Source organism: Musca domestica, unplaced genomic scaffold (assembly GCF_030504385.1).
Source record: "Musca domestica strain aabys unplaced genomic scaffold, Musca_domestica.polishedcontigs.V.1.1 85, whole genome shotgun sequence".
NCBI classification, from domain to species: domain Eukaryota; kingdom Metazoa; phylum Arthropoda; class Insecta; order Diptera; family Muscidae; genus Musca; species Musca domestica.
Genome location: NW_026712418.1, coordinates 2,911,193 through 2,935,752, shown reverse-complemented (window position 1 = coordinate 2,935,752; position 24,560 = coordinate 2,911,193). Strand labels below are relative to the sequence as shown.

General features: G+C 33.9%; 1 protein-coding gene across 1 annotated transcript in view; it reads right to left on the bottom strand.

Annotated features, from left to right (window-relative positions):
- Window positions 1-24,152, bottom strand: part of LOC131800597 (uncharacterized) — an 86,402-nt gene extending 62,250 nt beyond the window's left edge. The window contains exon 1 of the mRNA XM_059131381.1: window positions 23,875-24,152. The gene's annotated coding sequence lies outside the window, so the exon portion shown is untranslated. The remainder of the gene's footprint in view (window positions 1-23,874) is intronic.
- Between the last annotated feature and the right edge of the window lie 408 nt (window positions 24,153-24,560).

Here is a 24,560-nt window from a genome sequence, read left to right as displayed (position 1 = left end):
AAAACAAGTAAAAAAGCAGTAAGTTCGGCCGGGCCGAACTTTGAATACCCTCCACCATTTGGAACGAATTTGGAAATTTTCAAAAAGTAAAATCCGTTAAAGTTCTGTTAAAATCTTAAATATACCGAATATAACCGTTATATTGGGGTCTATATGACGTGGACTATATAAGCATTGTTTGTCATAAGCAATTACCATATTCAAATTCGAAACTTGAAATAAACGGTGAATAATGTAGCTGAAATCATTAAAATACCGTATATAGGAAGTTATCGTTATATGGGAGCTATACGAAGACCTGGATCTGCATAGACAGTTCCCTGTCACAGCTGTAGCATCCATTACGAACTTTAAATACTACATCTCAAACAATTTCGGTGAGTATTGTACCTAAAATCGTCAAAATACCGAATAAAGGGAGGTACTGATATATGGTCCCTATACGAAGACCTGGACCTGCATAGACAATTTTCTGTCATAGGCTGTAGCATTTATTACGAACTTCAAATACTAAATTTGAAACAATTCTGGTGCATAATGTCGCTAAAATCATCAAAATACCGAATATAGGTAGGTCCCGTTATATGGGGGCTCCATGAAAACGTGGACCTACATGGCCCATTTGCCTACTGGCAAAATATACATGTGTGCACAATTGTAGCCTTCTATCTCAATTTGTTCGAAAGATAGCTTGATTACAACATACAGACGGACAGACATACAGACGGACATCGCTTTTTACGCTGATCAAGACTATATATACTTTGTTGGGTCTGACATGTGTATTTCGAGGAGTATGTATGGTGAAGTGTATAAAAAACAAAACAATAAATTCCACTATTCGGTTTCGCTAGAATAAGACTGAACATGCTTTGCTCGTATTAGACTGGGAGGGAAATTCGTTCGAAAACGAGCATATTCTAATTGTGCCAAACACTGTTTTACATTTTGTCATACCGTTGTTGAATTTCCATGTTTTTGTATTTTCTCAAGCCCCAGACTCCACAAAATCCACCTGCCGTTGCTTCTAAAGTTATTCTATTCTTTGATTTTGTTTTCAGACACCCTCTATCCAATAGTTCTTAGCAACAACAAAATATTTTTCAACTCGATTTCACAAATGAAAACAAACTGACCATAGGCCAGCAGATTTTTAATTATTTTTTTTAAATGTTTAAAAATTGCTAAAACAACCACACATCTGTAACTCATTGAATCGTTCTGCAGCATGGTGGGAGTTCAACCTTAAAATTTACTTAAAGCATTTTCTATGTAATGTGTAAATATTTGATTATTTTAGCTAGTTTTTATGTCGAAGATGAAAAAACCAATTCTATGCTTGTTTTCGAAATTTTTGATTCAAATATAACAAAATTCAAAAATATGAAAGTCACACATAGAATTATCTCTCGAGTTCGGTATCTTTCACATGGATTTTCTTTCGACCCCCATAAATAGGCCCTAAATGTTTCCTTTTGAATTACCTTATTAAAGATTTTCTCATAGAGTACAGAGTGACACCCATAAATGTAATACCTTTTGCATAAGGTCATCAAACCACTTTTAAGAAAGAAATCTCCATAAAAAATATATCAGATACTTTTGTATGTAATGTAACAACCAATCTATCACATATTCGTTGAAAGTTCATCAGCGAGCTATTTCAACTTTATGGTCGAATAACCTGCCCCATGGCAGTTCCTTTATTATATCAACAAGTGTAGAATATACGCGTGGCTTCTAACTTGCCTATAAAAACAAAGGCATAACTTTAGGCGCTTTGTAGAGAAACACAACAAATGTCAATGGCGATTGGTGATGATGATGACCGTAATGTTGTTGCGACTAGCAAACAAACAAATAGAACTCTGATGAACTTGTTGAACCAAATTCATGTGGGAACCCCCATAGTATGCTAGATTTTCCACATTGCATCGGGGCGGATCGTTGAGGGCATTCTGTTTGGTGAATTTCAATCCTAAAGAAAAAAAGGTTGTTTGAAATGTGTTTTTGGCTACAACAACTGGGTTGGTTTTATTTGCTAACCTTTTGTTATGTCTGTAAATACCAACAATTAAAAGTCATCATGATTTTTTTTTTCTTTTTTGCTTCTTCACTTCGTGGGGAGAATGCGGATTGATTTCGCTTGAGATTTTTCGTTTCTTTTTCATTTGTGGGTGTGCTGTTATTGGCCAAGAAAAAAAATATAAGGTGTCAAGTTACGTGGAACATTGTCAACAGCTGTTTCGCTTTGCACATTCCTTTGGCCATTGAAAATGTTCGCTATTTATGTAAATGTACTTCCAAGTGTGTTTGTGTGTGTGTGTGTGGAACATACCACGACCTGTTACATAAATTCATAATCGTTGTAGCTTTTAAAGGCAAAATTCCAACATGTTACATTAACATGCAAAATGCTTTTCATAATATTCGGAATATGGAGATTTTATTTTCAAATGAAATTCGCAAAAATTTTGCATAAGAAAGCGTTATAAAAATTATGCAATAAAATAAGTGGATTACACATATTTTTGGAAAAAGAAAAAAATTCGACTTCACTGAAATTCATTTTCAAAGAAACATGAAATGACTTTTGGTGACTCGCAAATTTTGTCTAGATTTGGTGTAAATACAAACGTTTTCGAGAAATCACCAAAATCATAACAAATATTTTATATTGGTCTATGATTCTTCGGCCAAATCAAGGTAATTTAGCTCAGTGAGATGTTATGGAAAAAAAAGATAAAATTCAGCAGGGTAAAAAAGCCACCTCTTTATCACAAACCCACCATGGCGACCCCAAAAGCACAATTTTAAAATTCCAACTGCATCCGTTCTCCTAAAAACGATATTGTATCAATTTTAGTACCATTTAGTTCAGTTCATTAAGCACACATTTCCAAAAACACCTTCTTATATCAACTGTACTTCCCAACTTTGACCAAATTTCAAGATTTTACCTAACTCTATATATAATGCCAAATGGTACCAAATTTAATGCATTTTAGTACATTTTTTATTCGAATTTCCAAAAGCCTTTTTGTTTGTTCATCCACAAAACATCAAAAACACTCATGCAAAATTTCAGATTCCTAGCAATATTCTTTCAATAAATACCAGATTTAATAGCACTTAGTACTCTTATAATCTTTTTTGAAAATCCAAATCAACAAAAAGTACCGAATTATTGCATGTTCATACTTCATCTAATACAAATAAAACCAGTAAGGAAAGCTCAAAAGTCGGGCGGGGCCGACTATATGATAGCCTACACCACTATGCATATTTAGTAGAGCTCTCGTAAAAAGGTTTATACAGGGCATTTCAGAGCTCTATGAGATATTTGGTACAAAATCAAAATCTATCTAATTCTATCGTGCATTTTACGAACTATAGCTATCTCTGAACAGGGTTTCTCCAAATTTGACGTATTTGCTTCTAGACTGAATTCGGTCTTATGTACGAAAATTCAGGTGATTTGGGCTGATATTGGCCATTTGATGCACAATTAACACGAAATCGGATGAAGATATATATGGGAGCTATAACTATATCTGAACCGATTTTTACTAAAATTGGTGTACTTGCTTCTAAGCTGGTTTCGGTCGGATTTGCCAAAATTGATGCTATTACGGCCATTTGGTGGTCAATTACCCGAAATCGGATAAATATATATATGGGAGCTATATCCAAATCTGAACCGATTTCGGTAAAATTTAAAACAGCTATTCCTGTGCTCCATCTAATACCTGGTACCAAATATCACGGTTGTGGAGTGAATATTACGAATGTAAGGACTAAAACACTAAATCGGATGAAACATATATATGGTTGCTATATCTATATCTGAACCGATTTTCACTAAATTTGATATACTTGCTTCTAGGCTGAATTTGGTCCGATGTACTAAAATTCAGTCCATTTGGTCTTATATCGGCCATTTGGTGCACAATTAACCCGAAATCGGATGAAGATATATATGGGAGCTATATCCAAATCTGAACCGATCTCGATGAAATTTAGCAAAGATATTTCTGAGCTGTATTTGATGTATTTCCCTGAATATCGTTGTTACGGAGTGCATATTAAGGCTGTGGGTAACAAATACAACAAATCGGATGAACAATATATATGGGAGCTATAGCTATATCTGAACCGATTTCGATCAAATTTGACATACTTATTTTCAGGCCTAATTTGGTTGTATGTGTGAAATTTCATACTATACGGGCTGATATAACACGTTTGGTGCACATTAAAAGGCAAATCGGACGAAGATATATATTGGAGCTATATCTAAATCTTTACCGATTATTTCCAATTTCAATAGGGTTCGTCCTTGGGCCAAACAAATGTTGTTTGGAAAATTTCATCTCAATCGGATAATAAATGCGACCTGTATTTTGTTCACAAGAATACATGGACAGACGGATGGACTGACACGCATAAATCAACTCAGAAAGTGAATCTATGCAGATCATCAAAAAGAACTATGGGCCCATCTCTTTTCGTTTTGCCTGTTGCAAACAAATGAACAAAGACATAATACCCTGACCACCTTGTGGTGTAGGGTATAAATATTGGAGTGGGCAATATTATAAACAAATCGAGTTTTTATATTCAATTTTATGCTAAATCATAAATTCCATATTCATCTCATGTTCCTGGTTGAGAGAAATAGCAAGTTGTAAAGAATAGCTGACTTGTTTCGCAAGTTATGACAGACAAAAGTATTGAAAATTGTGGCCCTTGTGGCCCTTTGTGGTGAGGATATATCTCATTTTCACAACAGAACTTGTGTTAGCAAAAATGTTTGTATGTGTGAAAATTGAAAAGAGTTGGATGCTTATTTCGCTTCCTTTGAGCGTTTTATTTTTCAAAATCTCGAACCCTATGTGGGGGAGGTACCAGAAGAAATGATCCGATCTCTACCATCTTTAGAACAGATCTTGTGCTGATGGAAATATTTATATTGTACCAATGGAATCGGATATTGGATCCAAAGGAGTCGGATCTTAATTTCACTTTTTATGAGCTTCATGGGTATTCAAAATTTCGACCCTTTGGGGGGAGGTATAACAAGGAGTGGACTGGTATATTCCATATTCACACCAGAACTTGGGTTAATAAAAATATTGTGATGTGTGTAATTTGAAGACAATCGGCCTCTTACATTACATTTTATAAGAGTTCTAAATATTCAAAATTTTGACCCTTTGTTGGTGAGGTACTTAATGGAGTGGACCGTCATTGTCCATTTTCTCATCTGACCTAGCACTAGCACAAATATTAATACTTGCTAAGTTGGAGCAAAATCGGATTATTGTTTCTCATTCTGTGCAGAAAATTTTTTTTTTTTTGAAAATTTCGACCTTTTGTGGGGGAGGTACCAGAAGGAGTTGACGATATATTTCATTTCAAGGCCAGACCTTGAGTTAATAAAAATATTGGGATGTGCGAAATTTGAAGATAATCAGGCTCTTACATCACATATTATAAGAGTTGTAATTATTCAAAATTCTGACACCTTGTGGGGGAGGTAATTGATGATATGGCGAGGTAATTATTGATATTGTCCATTTTCGCACCTGACCTAGCACTGATGGAAATATTAGGATTTCCAAATTTGGAGCAAAATCGGATTATCCTTTTCTCGTTTAGTGCAATAATTATTATTTATTTTTTTTTTTTTGAAAATTTTGACCTTTTGTGGGGGATGTACCAGAAGGAGTGGACTGATATCGCAATCTCCGAACTCGATCTAAGGTTGACAAGAACCAAGTTTGAACAAAATCGTATACTCCTTTTGAGAGTTACCGAGCGCACCAGCCAGACGGACGGACATCGCTAGATCGGCTCCAAATGTCCAGAAACGGATTTGGTCTAAAGAGACATAGGGTTTAAAACCTTTATTTCGACTAGGCACGTTTTGACCGTATCAAATGATATATACCTTATGGCTGAGGGTATAACAAGTATTTCAAATTTGGTGTAAATCGGTTCAGATATAGTTCTAGCTCCCATATATATGTTTTATCCGATTTGGCTTTAAAGTCCCTCACATGCGTAATATGCACTGTACATACAGCTCCGAAATTAGTGGATATAACTCCCATATATATCTTTATCCGACTACAGGTTTTTTGTACAACAAATGGCTAATATCAGCCCAAATGAACTAAATTTTGGCACTTCCGACAGATGTGCTTCAGCCTAAAAGCAAGTGCTTCAGATTTTGGTGAAAAGCTGTTCAGATATAGCTATAGCTCCCAAATATATGTTTCATCCCATTTGGCGTTAAATTCCATCACATGCGTAATATGCATTCCACAACAATGATATTTGATACCGGTCATCAGATACTGCTCGAAATACCTCTGCCAATTTTTATCCAGATCGGTTCAGATATTTATATAGCTTTGATATACATCTTCATCCGATTTTACGGTTATTGCTCTCCATATATGTAATATCGCCCCAAATTAATTAGATTTTTTCATATTCAACAGAATTTTACCATTTGGTGAAACTCGGTCCGGTATATCTATTGCTCCAATAAATATTTTTTAATATAATCCTTATCGAAGTCATATTATGCACTACGGGAGCTCTACTAAATGAGCATAGTAGTGTAGGATATCATATAGTCGGCCCTGCCCGACTTGTGACCTTTCCTTACTGTTTATATATAGGAGAGAAGATAGACTTCCCTATATCTCAAATTGGCTTCTCCTCCTCTTATTCGTACACATTATATGGACTTTTCGAAAACCCAGATGTTTCATTTATTACTTTATCTTGCAAGACTACGTTGAACAATTATACCTACCGAGAAATATATATTTTTTTTTAATTTTCCATCATAAAAAAAATCTCTTTCATGTTGCAATTGCTCCAAATTGTAATGAATGTATTTGTCATTCCAGAAGGAAGTTCATGGCCCGTTTAAAACAATTACGGCAATTTTCTCCGTTTCACATTGATTATCGTCAATCTCATTTGAACTCTGTGAACTTATTTTTGTAAATTTCCCATTTTTCTTTTTTATTTATTTTTACAACATCTGGAATATTAGCAGTTGCTGTCCCATAGAGTGAAATAGGTATTTAAGGAAATTGGAATGTTCTGTTTCATTTTGATTGATATGTTGTAATAATTCTTGTATTTTCAACACATTTCCGTGTTTGAAAAAAAAAAAAAAAACACAGCATAAATGCAAATTTTCCACATTAAAAAAAAAGAAAAAAAAAATAATGAAAATGTAGACAAATCAACAATGTAGAAAATTGAAACAATGTTGGGCGGGCAGCCAATTCCCATGCTAGGCTGCTATGATGTAGCGGAAAGGGGATGTCATACTAGCACCAACAGCGATAAATCTTTATGTTCTCCTACCCTACCCTCCCCCGCTCCAATGAAATGTGTTGGCGTCATTTTGAGTTGCTGTTGCTTCAACTGAGCAAGCAACTGTTGTTGCCTGACATCTCTCTCTGTAATTGAATACGAGTACACATTATCCCTGTCAAAGACTTTAACAAATACCGTGGAAATGCTGTGGGATTTGAAGGAATAGACATTCATGTGCCACAATATTATGTTTTCTTTAAGTTGAATTTAAAGGGTCGAGGTTTTCTTTAAATCTAGATGTCAGGCATTAGCTCCAGTGAGAACAATGAACATATTTTAGGTGGTATTAAGTGGAAATGTCGTTATTTCTATGTGGTCGAAATTTTCCATGGTTTTGAAGATTCTTAAACGAAGAAAATGTTTAAGCAAAAAAAATTTTTTTTTGTATTTTGCTAAGAAAAATGTGTTGATTATATTTGGCAGTTATTTTAAGAAAAATTCTTTGAAAGTCTGATAAAACGAGTTGAACATCTGTGAGGCATATGAAATTTATAATTACCTTACCAAATACAGGCATGTTCTTATTTGGAGTCGTATCATTATTTAAAAAAAAAATAATATTCATTTTGATTACGTCTATGTATGTTCATTCGCAAAATATAAAATTTTATACAAATAGGCAAAGTCCCACTATATTCTACACGGGGATGGGTTGGGTTAAAAAAGTCCTTATTTGAGAACCACTCTATTGGTAGGGCTTTCGGTAAACTCTATTTATCGTTGGAAGGATAGTAAAAGGAGGACTATAAATACTGAACGAAGAGGGTAGGGAAAATAATTCTTATGTCACACTTTTGGGTCATTATAGCAATTTCAGTTGTTTGGTCATTAGTAGGATGATTGCTGGTCCCGCACGAGACAAGGATTCCAGATAATTGATCCTTTGCTCGCTCATTTTTAACCAGTAAGGAAAGGTCAAATTTCAGGCGAGACAACTATATGACACCCTACACCCCAATGTGTATTTAGTAGAGCTCACGTAACAAAAAGTATGTCCCAAATAACATTCCTGTATAGTGATATGATATGACTTCGATAAGGATTATATTAAAACCCGAGTTTCACCAAAGGGTTGAATATGAAAAAATCTATTAAATTTGGCCCGATATTACATATATGGTGAGCAATAACCGTAAAATCGGATGAAGATGTGTATATAAAATCTGAGCCGATATAGATAAAATTTAGCAGATATATTTTCGAACAGTTTCCGATGCCCGGTATCAAATATCATTGTTGTGGATGCACTCCAAATCTGATGAAACATATATAAGGGAGCTATAGCTTTATTTCACCAAATCTGATGTACTTGCTTCTAGGATGAATTCGGTCAGATGTGACAAAATTCAAGCAATTTGGTCTGATATTGTCCATTTGGTGCACAATTAACCCGAAATCGTTTGAAGATATATCTGGGAGCTATAGCTATATCTGAACGGATTTTCACCAAATTTGAAGATCTTGCTTCTAGGTTCAACTAGGTCGGATGTGCCAAAATCCACGTCATTGGGACTAATATTGGTCATTTGGTGCACAATTAACCCGAAATCGGTTGAAGAGATATATAGGAGCCCTATCTAAATTTGACCCGATACTCACCAATTTCAATAGGATTCGTCCTTGAGCCAAACAAATGTTATTTAGAAAATTTCATCTCAATTGGACAATAAGTTCGACCTGCATTTTATTCACAGAAATACATGGACAGACGGACTGATATGCATAAATTGACTCAGAAAGAGAATCCATTCATAATAGACCCTACAAAGTATATATATGCATTCTGAATCAGCGTAAAGCTTTAAGACGATCTACCGATGTCAGTCTGTCTGCATGTGTGTCTGTCTGTCCGTGTGTCTCTCTGCCTGTCTGTCTGTTGTAATCACGCTATCTTTCGAACGAATTGAGATAAAAGGCTAACATTTTGCATACATGCATAATTTATCAGTAGCCAGGTTAAGTTCGTAAATGGGCCATGTCGGTCCACATTTTAGTATAGCCCCCATATAAAGGAACCTCCCAATATTCGGTATTTTCATGATTTTAGCGATGGTAACTACAGCCTATGATAAACATTTAGTTATTATGTTATTATATACAGATTGCAATTATCGTCCGATCTTCACGAAAATTTTCACAAGGGTAGGGTTAGGCTCAGAAGAGCTATTGTTTTCAAAGATGGCCGCAATATATTTATGGGTTGAAATGGACCAACCACTAAAAATGTTCCTGATTTTGCAGCCGTTATAAAGTCGCAAATAGAAACCAAAGGACAGCGGGTAGAATGGACCACTACTTTTGTGTGAAAAAAAATACCAGCACTTACAGGCGATATCCGAAATACACAAAAGGCGAACTTCTGGCTTGTTTATGCTGATTTCGTTGATGAATATAGCCAAATATCGTAGGCAAGCAATTAATATAGATGGGTCTACATTTGTAGATGCAGAACGACTTCTTGCTTTTGCAGATGATCGCAAAATATTAAGGGGCTCAAATGAACCAAAACAGAAAAAAATTACTGATCATACAACTGAAGCCAATCGACATGCCTGAGAAGAGAGTTAAGGATAGGGAAGAATTCTAGCCTTTTGGATGATCATTGGATTATATTTAGCTGTAAAATCGACCACAACAACTAACAGCACGACAGAGTGCGCAAATGTCCCTGGTCAAAATGGTAAGGGCAATATCTGGGCAGTGCTCCATGACAAAATTTCAAAAGCGAAATCTTCCAAAATGGATTTGGACATAAGGGTGCTTCTAACTTTGCTTACTTGTTTATATATATATGTATATGTTGTAAAGTGAACACATTATTTCCATCTATCTGCTATATCTAGGAATCAGACTCTGGTTCTCTTATATGTGTGATAATACGTAAAAATATCCGCATAATTTATTTCTCATACCAACAAATATCTAATTTGCGCTCAATTGCTTTGTATATTAGCATCCACTAAATACAAACATATCTCTGACAATCTCTAATTAACATTTGGTTACATCCTGTAACCAAAAAAGCGGAAGTGACTATTTGACATGGGTTTTGTATGAATTATATCCGCTCACATGAGTGGAAATATTAATGTGGTACTTTGATGTGTATGTGTGTGCGTGCATGACCATGTAGGTGTGCATTTCATCTACTTGAGGTTTGTCGTAATTTATTCAATCTAATCATAATTAAGTCTGAGACAATTTTGTCGCAAAGCAAAATGGTAAGTAGGTTTTTTATTTACGTGCATATAAGTATAAGAATTATATTCAAAGGGAATTTTAGTACATTTTTTTGAAAAAGACATTTGTTTTTTTTTTTTTTTTTTTTTTTTTTTGAAAAATTTATGGGTTTGTGGAAACATGATATTATACGGACCACACAAAACTTTATATTAATAGTTTCATTAAGATAAAATTAATGTATGCTTTTCATCTCCCATGAATATGTATATTTAGTAACACTGTATGTGTGGGTGATATCACGATTCATTTCCACAACATTTGATATGTTAATGATAACCTCAAGGAATATTATCTAATTTATCACACATTTGCAAAAGAGAATAAATTAAATAGTTTGTTCACTTCTTGATGGTTTTTGAACTACACCCTTTTCAACGACAATTAAAGAGTAGGAATCAAAATTCATCATGATATTTAGAATTCTAATTTTGGAATTCCAAAAATTTGTAAGTGAAGGCTACAGTTGGTCTGGGCCGACTATATGGTTTCCTAAAATACAATAATTTATGGAAAAGTTTCTGTGATCTTGGATTTGTAGGAACAAAGTCACGAAGACTTTTGAATTAATTATTGGGCTACTTCTTAATATTATCCGAAATAACAAGATAAATTATTCAATTTTTAAATTTCTAAAAAAATCCAAAACTATAGCAGTAACGAAGTAACAATATCGTCACTATTGGCTTCAATAGAAAGATCACAATTTTCACATTTAAAGCTCTTTTTCCAAGCACATTGGACATTTCATATCTGAAATAATTTCGTACTTGATTGACAGCCTAACTTCGAATCAACGCCCAGACGAAACGGCTGAAGCTAGAATCATGAAATGTTGTTACTGATAGATCGCAGGATAGATATACCAAAGAGTTTTTGGAAATACCAACTTTAAGTTTACGAAAAGTTCAAAAACGGTACTAATTTCTAAAATGGTACCATTTGGTAAAATGTGGACGAATAGAGCTAAAAACTAAAGCCAGAAATTTGGCGATGGTTTGGAAATGCGTCCTATATTTGTACCTATATTAGTACTACATTCTGTACTTCGTAAAGGAATAGAGCTGACATCCTGAAATATGATACAGATGACAATGTTGGCGTCTGTGATAAAGATGTAGAGGTGGTTTTTGAAAATGTGTACCATAATTTTACCAAAAGTACTAAATGGTACTATATTTGATATTGAGTGCACAGAAAGGGCTTGAGATCTGAAAGTTGGTATTGGGTCGCTGTCCATGTCTAGCATGGACATTTTGAGGTGGTTTCGGAATGGCGTACACTAACTCCGGATTAGCGTACAAATTTAATATTGTTGTCTCTGTTAGTATCTGGAATTGAGATATGGAGGTATTTTTGGAAATGTGTGCTAAAATTGTACGAAAGGTAGGAGCTTTATATGGGAACCATAGCTATATCTGAAACGATTTTCACCAAATTTAAAATACATATCTGTTTGTGTGAAATTTGAGGTGAGTTGGATGCTTATTTCGCTTTCTTTGAGCGTTTTGTTTTTCAATATCAAAAGAAATGGTCGATCTGTACAAGAGATCTTGTATTGATGGAAATACTGAGATGTATCAAGTCTGGAATGGAATCGGATATTAATTTCGCTTTTTATGAGATTCATGAATATTCAATTTTTTGAAAGTTTGTGGAAAAGATACAAGAAGAAGTGGAATGATATTGCCCATTTCCGAACTGGATCTACGTTTGACAAACATATTACCATGTACCAAGTTTGGACGAAATCGGATACTCCCTTCGAGAGTTATCGTGCGCATCAGTCAGACAGACAGAAGGATGGACGGACTCCAAATGTGCTCAAACGGATTTGGTCCGAAGAGACCTATGGTCTAAAACCGTTATTTCGGTGAGACACGTTTTGGCCGTACCAAATGACATATACCCTCTGTAGCCATATTGCTGAGGGTATAACAGGTAATAAAGCAGAAAGTTCGGCTGGGCGAAAGGTTGAACATCCTCCACCATTTGGAACGAATTTGGTAACTAAAACACAGATAGATTTTTGACTTGAGAATTTGAAATAATCCGGGTGTAAACAATTCCGGTAATGTCGCTAAAGTCAAGAAAACACCAAATAACTGAAGGTACCGACATATGGGGTCTATACGAAGACCTGGACCTGCATAGACAATTTTCTATCGTACACTGTAGTACCCATTAGGAACTTCAAATAAGATATTTGAAACAATTCTGGTGAATAATGTCGCTTAAATATCGGGAAATACCGTTATATAGGGTCTATACGAAGACCTGGACCTGCATAGACAAGTTTATATCGAATCCTGTAATATCTGCATACGAACTGTATCTGTCATAGACTGTAGTACCCAGTAGGAAATTCAAATACGAAATTTGAAAAACTTTCGGTGAATAATGTCTCTAAAATCATCAAAATAGCAAATATTGGAAGGTACCGAAGGCCTATTTTCAATACCAAAAGGTCTGCAGACCAAACACAGATTTGAGTACAATTTTTATCAACCTACTTCAATTCGTTTGGAAGCCAGAGTGATTTCCACGGACGAAGAGACGGATGATCATCGTTAAATCGACATAGATTTTTATGCTGATTAAAAATATATATTCTTTGGGGTTAAAATGTATATTTCGAGGTGTTAAAAACGAAATGGCAAAATTAATATACTTTTAAACACAAAGTTCAAATTAAATTTTAAAATTAAAATTTTTCCTTAAATTTTTGCAGGATCTGATGACTTTGAAGCGGTTAGAAATTTTATTTTTTTATTCTCTAACAATGAATGTATGTAAATGTAGGTTCCGCGTATAATCCATTATCCATTAAACGAGAAACTTTTTTATTTCATTTTTTAATACGTCATGCACAGTTACTCTCCGTGCTATCCATACAGGCGTATGAGTCATGAAAGTGTGTAGCCAAAATAAAAGTCATACGTCACACACGTTCCAAAACGAATTGTTCGTAATTGACATGAAATGCACAAACATCCAATGTGATTGATTCGCTACAAATTAAATTAACACTATAGTCTTCCTGTTATTTGTTTACGTTTTTTTTTTGCGAATTAATTTAATAAAACTAAATGTTAGACAGGCCATTTATGTCGCTTGTTAATCAAATTAAAAGGCAAATCTGTTGACTTCAAACCTTAACGAAAAAACTACTATGTGTATGTTTTTATATAGTTCCCATGGATAATTTTCTCTTTTTTTAATGACATTAAAGCAAATATTGGAAAAAAATCAGATTCTATTTAATTTATTAATTATTTATATGTTTTAACTTCAAAATATCATTCTCTTTGGGATATATTGTAAAGCACTGTTACATTTGTTAATAGAACAATAAAATCATTGTTAGCCTTTTTGGCATCTGATTTCTCTGTGATTTGGTTTAAACTTTGAAAATAAATGGCAATCGATCCACCTTGCCAACATCCGTGCCCTCGACACGTTTGTTAAATATGTAGTCATTGTCTACATTGACATTTTGTAAAAATGTCTTCAACGTCGTTGAAACGAAAAATTCTCGAGAATTCATTGAAATTCACAGTAGTCCCAAAAATAATGTCAGACTTTGTGTCATCTTAAGATGTAACAGTAAACTTATATAAGCAATATCAGCAAAGTATCAACATAATTTATAGCAAGTGGAATAAATCAAACAGGACTCAAGAATTTCTACAAATTTTCGCGGGGATTTATTTAAACGACACTTGTGAAAAACGACTTGAAAATTAAATGTTACATTTAATTAAGTAAGAAAAACAATAAATACAGCAAGAGGAAGAAGCGATACTTTGGTTGTTGTGAGGAAATAAGCAATAAGCACTGTTTTTATACCCCACACCACAAGGTGGTCAGGGTATTATGTCTTTGTGCATTTGTTTGTAACAGGCAAAAGGAAACGAGATAGACCCATAGTTCCTTTTGATGATCTGCATAGAATCACATTCTGAGTCGATTTATGCATGTCCGTCCGTCTGTCCGTCTTCATGTATTTTTGTAAACAAAGTACAGTTCGCATTTATTTCCCGATCCAGATGAAATTTTGCACAAGTCATTTTTTTGGCCCAAGGACGAACCCTATTGAAACTGGAGATAATCGGTAAAAATTTGGATGTAGCTCCCACATATATCTTCGTCCGATTTGCTTTTTATTATGCACCAAACGTGTAATATCAGCCCGAATAGTATGAAATTTCGCACATACAATCAAATTAGGCCTGAAAATAAGTATGCGAAATTTGACGGATATAGCTATAGCTCCCATATATATTGTTCATCCGATTTGTTATTTTTGTCCTCCTCAGCCGTAATATGCACACTGTAACAACTATATTTGGGGAAATATATCAAATACAGCTCAGAAATATCTTTGCTAAATTTTATCGAGATCGGTTCAGATTTGGATATAGCTCGCATATATAACTTCGTCCGATTTACCTTTGATTTTGCACCAATGTCTAATATTTGCCCAAATTGGACGAAATTTGGCACTTACGACCGAATTGAGTCTAGAAGCTAGTAGTATGCTAGTATAGCTCCCATATATACTGTTCATCCGATTTGTCATACTTGTTACCCACTGCCGTAATATGCACTCCGTAACAACGATATGCAGGGAAATATATCAAATACAGCTCAGAAATATCTTTGCCAAATTTTATCGAGATCGGTTCAGATTTAGATATAGATCCCATATATATCTATATTTGATTTCAAATTAATTTTGCTCCAAATGGGCAATACAAGTCCGAATTAAAAAGATACAAATGGTTGAGCATATTAAGTCCTTTGAACTTTAAATTTTAATTATAATCATAGGGTGTATGATTGAATTCTCCCATAAAAACTTTCAATTGTTATGTGGAGCTCTACTAAATTAGCAAAGTGTTGTAGGGTATCATAAAGTCGGCCCCACTCGACTTTAAGACTTTGTTTACTGGTTCTATTTTTTGAGAAATGCTATATTTTGCATCAAATACCTATGACAAAGATTAAGAAACACTTATATGCTCTTTTTATACCCTCAGCCATATGGCTAGAGAGGATATATATCCTTTGATACGGCCAAAACGTGCCTCATCGAAGTAACGATTTTAGACCCTTGGTTTTTTTGGACCAAATCCATTTCAGGACGTAGCTCTCGAAGGGAGTATCCGATTTTGTTCAAACTTGGTATATCGTAATACCACTATCAATTATAGATCGCGTTCGAAGATGGGCAATATCGAGTAGACCGATATTCTGGTATATCCCCAACAAAAGTTCGACATTTTATAAAAATACCCGTAAACAAAGTCAAAAGTCTGGAACCAAAGGCATTTCTAGTACCAAATATCATTGTTGTCGAATGGATATTAGGAATGTGAGGGACTTAAATACCAAATCGGATGAAACATATATATGAGAGTTACAGCTATATCTAAACCGATTTTCTCAAAAATTTTACCAAGTTGCCTCTTGACTGAATCCGGTTAGATATGTCAAAATGCAGTACATCTGGGCTGATATTGGCCATTTGGTATAAACTAACTCGAAATCGGTTGAAGATATATATGGGTGCTATATCCAAATCTAAACCGATCTTGACAAAATTTGAAACAATTGTTTCTGAGATGTATCTGGTTTCTGATACCAAAGATTATTTTTGTGGGGTGCATATTACGAATGTGGCGGACTTAAAGATCAAACCGGTTGAAACCTATATATGGGATGGGATTCGATTTATTGGCTTCCAGACTGAATTCGGTCGTATGTACCAAAATTCATGATTTTTGGACTGATATTGGCCATTTGGTGCACAAAAAACCTGAAATCGGAAAAGGATATATATGGGAGCTGTATTCAAATCTAAACCGATCTCGATAAAATTTGTCAAAGGTATTTCTGGGCAGTATCTGATATCCAAATATCATTCTTGTTGAGTGCATATTACGAATGTAGAATCGGATGAAACACATACAAGGTTGAAACACATACAAGGTTGAAACACATACAAGGTTGAAACACATACAAGGTAGAAGGCGCACTTCTCACATTTTTAATGTTTTAAAAGTACGTTGAATTTTCACAATTGACTTCTTCTGTTGAATGTAAATTTCAACTATTTCAGAGCGCTCGCGTGGCGTGTATTGGTTCATGGTAAAAATCTGCTTGGACTGACGGTTCAAACGCGGTATGTCATTAAGCGATGTGACATCTCTGTCAAAAGTTATGGCGTTGCCAGATGGGTCCGTCGAATATGGGCAACCCTGTATATGTGGGAGATACAGCTATATCTATTCCTATTTTCACCCAATTTGAAATGCATGCTCCTAGACTGAATTTGATCGGAAGTGCTGAAATTCACTTCATTTGGATTTATATTAACCATCTGGTGCACAATGAACCTAAAATCGGTCGAAGATATATAGCTATATCTAAGTTTGAACCGATTCTTGCCAATTTCAATAGGGTTCGTCATCGGGCCAAACAAATGTTGTTGGGAAGATTCCATCTGAACCGAAAAATAAATGCGTCCTGCATTTTGTTCACAAAACTACATGGACAGACGGACGGACAGATGGGCTGACATACATAAATCGACTCAGAAAATTATGAGTATCCTCAAAAGAAACTATGGGTCTATCTTGGCAACTATGTGAAGTCGGGGTTTATGAAAATGCATGCTCTATATAGAATGGTAGTTCTGTGAATGGTGATCGTTACCGTGAGATGAGATGCTAAATTTTTGCCAAAAATTCTAGGGCTTGACTTGTATGACATATGGTTTCAACAACACTGTGCCACATACCACTCAGCACGCGTAACAAGGAACTTATTGATAGCCGAGTTCGCTGATCATTTTAATTGAATGGGTCGCCTAGATCGTGCGATTTAACGCCTCTAGACCATTTTTTGTGGCTCTATATTAAAATACAAATCTATACAGACAAGCCCACTTCAGTTGACGCATTGGAAGACAACATTGAAGTATTAATTCGCGTTATATCGGGCGAAATGCTGGAAAGATTGTGACAAAATTGGACTAAGGGGATGGACCTTTTGGGAGGTAGTCGCTGTCGACATTTGCATGAAATAATCTTTAAACATTATATTATATGGACCGTACTATCAATTCTAATAAAGATTTTAATCATTTTTTCTGAATTTTATTTGTTTCTCTTCAACTTTCCTATAGTTACAAAAAAATCATGCTTTACTTTACGTACACTTCTAATTTCCAAAACTACTATTTTTCGGATATGATGCTACTTGCCTTCTCCGTCACAAATGTATGTATGTTTAATTAATAACTTATGTCTTTTCTAACTAGTTTTCCGTGCGTAATATTCCGAGCTGTTACCAAACTAGTTTTCTTAAATCTATTTAATTAACCATTATGTATTTATCAAATACTTTTACGAAATGATACCTCTAAAGACAAATGTGTCACAATAACAACCACACACGCACTGTCCAAATTCTCTCATAAAAATCCCCTTACATGACAAAACACATGTCAGTTTTAATATACAGTTATCTGTTATTATCGTGTACCTGTACAAGAGTACACAGGAATATTCTTTGATAAGTCAAATTCACGCTCGGCAAAGACAGTCAGTCCCATTTGTGATGGATGTATGAAATGTTGTCAAAAATACAATTACATTTACTCTTTTGAGTTTGTGAACTTAATTTTTCGTTTTCAAAATTCAGGACTGAAAAATATTATTGTGGAATGGAATCCGAATAAAAATATTACATATTTAAATCTAATAAATTGTTTGGTTCTTTTTATACCCTCCACCTTGGAAAGGAGGGTATATTAAATTTTTTATTCCGTTTGTAACATCCTTAAATATTGGTCTTAGACCCCATAAAGTATATATATTCATAATCAGCATAAAATTCTAAGTCGATTTAACGATGAGATATATCGGTCCACGTTCTGGTATAGTCCCCATATAAAGGTACCTCCCGATATTCGGTATTTTGATGACTTAGGCCACATTTTTTCACGGATTTGTCTGGAAATTGGTATTTGTAGGTCATAACGGGTCCCTGAGCGTGTGGCAAAACATTGCATGTATAGGTCCACGTTGTGGTATAGCCCCCATATAAAGGTACCTCCCGATATTCGGTATCTTAGTTTCTTTTTGCCACATTTTATCACGAATTTGTCTAAAAATTTGTATTTGTTGGTCATAATAGTTTCCAGCTCCGGTGGCGAAACATTGCATGTATGGGTCCATGATTTGGTATAGCCCCTATATAACAGTACCTCCCGATATTCGGTATTTTGATGGTTTTTGATATGTTTTTTCACTGATTTGTCTAAAAATTGGTATTTGTGGGTCATAATGGGTCCTAGTTCGTGTGGCGAAACATTGTAATTATAGGTCCACGTTTTGATGTAGCCCCCATATAACGGTAACTCCTGATATTCGGCATTTTAATGGTTTTTGCCACATTTCTTCTAATGTTTCTTTTACCCTAAGGTGGAGGGTATTAAAAGTTTGGCCCGGCCGAACTTACTGTTTTTTTACTTGTTCAATCTCAATCAGAAAATCTTATAATTTCAATTTTCATAATTATTTTTAGACTATGAAAGAAAAATAAACTCTTACCAAAAAAAAAAAAACAAAAACAATGTAAGCAAAAGTCAAAAGTCGGGCGGGGTCGATTATATGATACCCTATACCACTATGCATATTTAGTAGAGCTTTACGGGAAAAGAATTTATTTGAAGTAGATCATACCCCTATCAACATTAGCTTTAGAGCAGTTATAGTTTGCTATAGAACGGATGATATCAAGCAAAAGTACTCACAAAACCTCCCTGTTGAAAATTGCAGACAATTCCATACAATATAAAATACCGAATGTCGAGGGTGCCGTTTTATGGGGCTATATGATATAGTGGGCCGTTATAGCCCGTCTTCGAACCTGAACTGCCTGCAGACAAAAGACTCATCTGTGCAAAATTTTAGCTTCCTATCTTAATTCGTTTTGACTCTAGTGTGAGCACAACAGACGGACGGAAGTCAAGAATATATATACTTTGCTAGGTCTAAAGTTATTATTTCGATGAGTTACAAACGGTATGACAAACTCAATATACTCTCCATACTATGTATGGTGGAGGATGTAAAAACGGTAACAAACACTTCAAAACAATTCAAAATAAGAATTTATGTTTGTGTGTGTTTATTGAGCCCTTAGCCAAATGCAAATGGATAATAATCTGTACATTTTGGAAATACGAAATCTGGCTGTAATATGTGACGTCAAAAAGTTCAATGCATTCCTATTTTTGGAAAATAAATTTTCAAATGAAATGCAGCTTAATTTGATCACTTTTAATCCCATTTGTTAATTTGCGCCTAATTAAAGAAAACGTATTTTATGCTGCACGAATTATGATGACAAAAACAGATACTATAAATAATAATTGGGGTGTCAAGTAATTTAGTGTGTCATTATTAAAAAATAAATAAATAATAATTATAATAATAAATAAATAAATGATAAAAAGAATAAATAAATAAAACATTTACAGCGTCACTTTTAAGAAATTTGAAAGTCGAAAAAATAAAAAGACTGCGAAAGATGTGCAGTATGTCTTTTTATATTTGTGAATCAGGTTAGTAAATTTATAACTTCTTCACTTATTATAACATGATTATTCGTACTAAACCTTCAAGAGTTAAGGGTTTCAGTTCTGCTTGTCTGTCTGTCCATGTATTCTTGTGAACAAAATACAGGTCGCATTTATTATCCGATTGCGATGAAATTTTCCAAACAGCACTTGTTTGTCCCAAGGGCGAACCCTATTGAAATTTGTGATGATCGAATCAAATTTAGATATAGCTCCAATATATCTTCAATCGATTTCGGGTTGAAGATATGCACCAAATAGCCAATATCAGTCCAAATGACCTGAATTTTGGCGTATCCGACCGAATTCAGTCTAGAAGCAAGTACATTAATATATAGCTCCCATATAGATGATTCATCCAATTTCGTGTTTAAGTCCTTCACATTCGTAATATGCACTACACTACAATAATCATTAGTACCAGATATCAGATACAGCTTGCAAAAAGTGTTTAAAATGTTGTCAAGTTCGGTTCAGATTTGGATATAGCTCCCATAAATATCTTCAACCGAATTTGGGGTTTTTGTGCACCAAATGGCCAATATCAGCCCAAAGTGTTTGAATTTTGTTACTTCCGACCGAATTCAGCCTAAAAGCAAGTGCTTCAAATTTTGGTGAAAATCGGTTCAGATATAGCTATAACTTCCCTATATATATATATTTCATGCGATTTGGTGTTAAAGCCAATCACATGCCTAATATGCACTCCCAATATGTTATGATATATGATATGTCTTCATCATTTTGCACACATGTGTATTTTGTTAGTTGGCAGGTTAAGTTTGAAAATGGGTCATGTCGGTCAACGTTTTCGTATAGCCCCCATATATTGGTACCTGTAAATATTCGGTATTTTGATGATATTAGCGACATAATTCAACGGAATTGTTTTAAATTTCATACCCATATAACGGGTTTCATTTAAAGCCTATTTTTCGACGACGTTTTTATAAAGTTTTTGAAGTTCGTTCCAAATGTTGGAAGGTATTAAAAATTCGGCCTGGCCGAACTTAGGTAATTTTTTAATTGTTTTTTTTTTTTTTTTTGCAGCAATGAGTGTATATGCGATTTATTTTTTGGTACATTTTTAAAGAGGTACCAGATAGAGTGGACATATATATTTCATTTTCGCAGATTCTGTAATAAATCTAATAAATAATCTTCATACAAATCTTGTGGTAGACATATTGGTATGTGCCATGTTTGAAGATTAACGAATGCTCTTTTCATATTTTTGAGCGTTGTGGTTACACAAAATTTTGATTTGTTGTAGGGGAGATATCAAAAGAAGTTGTCCGTTCTATCCTATTTGATCTCAAGATGGTAGAAATATTGAGAAATATTCAAAATTTTGTGTGGGAGACACCAAAAGTGGTGGGCCGATATCGGTCATTTTTCCACCTAACCTAGCATTGATAAAAAGTTGCGATATTTCAAGTTTGAACGAAGTTCCTTTGACAAATTAATTTTTTGTGGTTTTGTTAATTTTTATTATTCATAGGCGTACATCGGCTCGCTTCGCTACTCCTTTCGTTTTAAATGCATTCAAAATTTTAATCTTTTTTACAAAATTCCGTTACACATTTCAAATTTCATTGAAATTGGAGATACATAGGGTGTTTAGTGCATCAAATATATAAATTGTAAAATATATATGGGAGCTATATGTACTTCTGAAACGATTTGAATATAATTTGGAAATTTTATTTTAGCATCAAATTCCGTTACACATTCGAAATTTCTATGAAACGATTTCAATATAATTTGGAAAATTTCTTTTAGCATCAACTTCCGTTACACATTCGAAATTTCATTGTAATGGTATATAGCATGGTTGGTGCATCAAAAGAATGACATTGGCCTAAAAATTTTATGGGAGCTATATCCAAATCTGAACCGATTTCCATATAATTTGGTAAATTTAGTTTTGCATCAAATTCCGTTACACATTCCAAAGGCTGTATCTATCCGATCAAAAGATATTTGCTTACAAAAACTAAATTTTATAGTAGGTACCTCCGATTCTGAATCTGTATCCCAAGTGGAATTTCAGGTGATGTTATAATATGTCTGGAAATTTTCTGGAAAATCTCTTTAGCGGTTTTTAAGTCTATAAATTAAAAATAAACAAACAAACAATCTAACGCACAAACATTTTTCTCTTTTATAGATATAGATCAGAACTGGAAGGAGTAAACCAATATTACTCATCTTCGAATTAGATCTAAGTTTGAGAGACTTATCATGCTTGCCATCCAGACATACAGTTTTGCCATATCAAATGGTATATACCCACTGTAACAATATGACTGAGGGTATAAAAAGGATCATAATATCGAAAAGTAAATTTATGCCCAAATCGTTTAGCCTTTGTAATTTCGAGTTTATCGATAGAATGGTTTAAAGGTTTATATAATATTTTAATTAATATTATTTATGTCGACAATATGGGTCAAACAACGACACAATCACTTTTGGGAAGCAACATAAGTTCCCTGGATATCTTCGAATATGTTCTGCGTAGGAATGTTTTTCTGCCATTTTCTGAGAATTATTTTAAAATTTCAAAAACAATTGCTTTCGTCCCAATTTGCGAGTACAAAGTTTTCCGCAAAGAAAAGTGCATTTTGGAGAAGGTAGTTAGTTAAATAAGGCAAACTTCACTTTTTCTTCAGAATTTCTTCTTTCCTACCGGAATATTTATTTTTTATTGTTTGTTTGTTCAATAAAACTTTGAGTTACCAACTTATAAATATTTGCACAACCCTTTGACTGACTGAACGACTGATTTTTGCTGGTCTTAGCACTCCTCCTTTTATTTTAAATTCTTCGAAAAAAAATTGTTCGACAATTTTCTTGTTTTTTTTTTTTTTTTTTTAATAATATTTATAATAATTTTATGTGATATATTTTAAAGGCAATTGTCTTTTTTTCAGGCTTTATTGAGAACTATTGGATTTCTGTGGGTTGATACTTTCGAAATGCTCTACCGTTTTTAGTAGTTTTTAATTTTTTCCGTGATATTTTATTTCAAAGAGTTTTTAAAGAATTTTAAAAATAAATTGAAATTAATTTTTATTTAAGCTAAAAGTCCTTTCATTAAATACTAACTCTTAAGATTCTTCGATAAAAAATTAATTTTTCAATAAAAAAAAAACTTTATTTGACCTAGTTTCGTAACTGTTCGTTGCACATTTTTGATATTGACTTTCATAAATTCACATTTAAAATGTCACGCCAAGGGTAAAATTTTCTAAAGACAAATTTTATCACTTTATTTTAAAGTCAAGATGCATTTTCAATATTTGAAAGTAATACGGAATTTGTCAGCATTCTTCAACATCATCATATTTTCTATTAATTTCTGTTATAAAATATATTTCACCACTATTTTTCAATATTTTTTTTTTTTTTTTCAATTCAAAACTAAACCAATTGTTAAAAAATGGCTTCAAATGTTACATACTTTCCCAAAAAAAAAAACTAGAGTTTGTTGAAACTACTTAAATATTTAATTTTCTTATTGAAAATCCACCAAATTACATAAAATTTTAAAAATAAAAATTTTAACTCACTTTGTTTGAAAATTTTACAAATTTAAAACCTCTTTCAATTTTCCGAGTCCTTTGTGACAATTTTTAATTAATTTTTTTCGCTTTTCTTATTACACTTCACTTGCGAAAAATCCTTTAACACTTTAAATTCAAACACCAAATTATGTTTTTTTTCTGTGGCTTTCAAAAATCTTTTATCCTTTTGAGACGTTTTCGGTTTATCTCTCTCTCTTTGGCAAGAGACCTAGCGACGACACTTGTTGAACAATGCGTTGTTAGCCGTTAAATGTTAGAATTATCCGAAATGTCAGCCGCTTTTATTTCTTCGAGCAATCACGACAACATCGGCACACGACGAATGACGAACGAAACGAACGTTGTGATAGAAAAGAGCACGCCGTTAGTTTGCAACAACAAGTGGCCAATAGTAAAACACGAAGTTAACTGTAACGAATGTTACGTTTTGGACAAGCAGCGGAAGGCAACAACAGCAGCAGTAACAACAACAATGGCCAATTGTCTCAACCATAACCACCCATATCCGAATGACTGATGATATATTCCCACAGCAGTGATAACGAAAATTCCACATAATCTCAGTGAATAAGAACGTAAGGACAATGTGTCGTCAAAGCTTTTTTCCTACAAAAAGCTTTTTTCCCTTTCGTAGTAAAAGCTCTAATGGAGGCGAGTGTATGTGTGTGTAC